Here is a 1,532-nt window from a genome sequence, read left to right as displayed (position 1 = left end):
ACCTTTCCAGCTCACTATACCTAAAGTTGCATGCTCAGCTGAGCCAAGTGTACGTGTTTAGAGCACCACAAGCCAACAGACACGCCCCCTGCTGGTCACATGATGCCAGAATGTTCGGAGGCCGTCGCGTGTCTTTGGCCCCTCCCATTATTCTTGCACATTGATCACACACAGGACTGTATTTCGTCTTTTATTTTAGACACCAGTACTAGAGACAATTATATCTTACATACAGCTTATGATTACAAGATACAAAGTGGAGGGGACTGTGAAGGCCAACAGTGTGGTTCCAACAGGAGATCTTCAGCCCTTGGCTCCTCCTCACTAGTAAAACGTTTTTCGTCAACAGAAAAAAATCATTAACCCTTCAAATGTCAGTAAAAAAGCTGTGAATGAGACGATGAACAATTTCTGGTGCGCATTTAAACTTCAAGGGAGCCCGTTCCAATCGAAGGTAGACTTCCCCTTTAAGAGGGCGGGCCATTTATAAGTCACTGATGTGAACGCTCACCCTTGGATGTGCGCCTGTCATGCATACACAGCCGGAGCAGCCATCTTCACTATCCAGGCCATCGACGCCCTACAAACTAGCGAACGTGTGTACAGAAGAACAGAAGACGATGCAACATGCATAAGGCTCCTCGTTTCTGATTGCGGCGGCCGACAGGTTCTTTGATTGCAAAATGGCGGAAGATTCGGAGGCTGCCACAAAGTGGGAAGGGGCTGCCAGCGCTTTGTGTTCACAAATAGGCCCGGCACAGGAAACTAACGGCGTCACCAAATGCTTCGGTCAGCACTGCGCCTCCCGGGTCATGATCCGGAAACAACCCATTTTCACAAATTCCCAATAACATAGGAAAGCCCCAGATGACTAAAAATAAATAGGACGCGGCCCATGTACACAGACTGCGCGAATGACAACCATCAGCTATGGCTGAGCGAGATTTTGTATCACGGCTGTACTAAGAGAGAGCTCACCCCATTACTATGATTGTACTACTGACCAATCACACTGTTGCTGGGTTCAGACATAACGCCCATTTCCCCCTTTGCAGAGATACTTTTAAAAAAAAAACATATGCCAGCAATGTACACCGAATCTACATGAAGCAGACATATGCAGTTGCTGTATATGAACACAGAAACTTTATATGGTCCTCCATCTCCTTATGGTTTCTTTGGTAAAGGCCGCCTTAGTGCGCTGTCTGTGTAAATATACTCTCTCTCTCTTTGACCTCTCTCCCCCCATTCCCATCCCCCAGAAAGCCGGCTTTATGCTCAATCATGACCAAGTCACAAGGGAGCATGGAGCCGACTGCGCGGCCAATCAGGAAACCGGGTTAATACGTTTCTGCGTCACCAGGTGATGAGGGAGCATGGAGCCGGCTTCCCGGCCAATCAGGAAGCCGTGCGCCGTGTAATGACTCGCTGCCTGGCTTCCCGATTGGCTAGCTTCGACCAATCAGGAAGCTGGGTAACGAGTCAATATACCGTGCCTGGCTTCCTGATTGGATGGAAAGCCGGCTCCATGC

Source organism: Nanorana parkeri, unplaced genomic scaffold (assembly GCF_000935625.1).
Source record: "Nanorana parkeri isolate BGI_ZX_2015 unplaced genomic scaffold, ASM93562v1 scaffold321, whole genome shotgun sequence".
Taxonomy (NCBI): domain Eukaryota; kingdom Metazoa; phylum Chordata; class Amphibia; order Anura; family Dicroglossidae; genus Nanorana; species Nanorana parkeri.
This window is presented reverse-complemented; position numbering follows the sequence as displayed.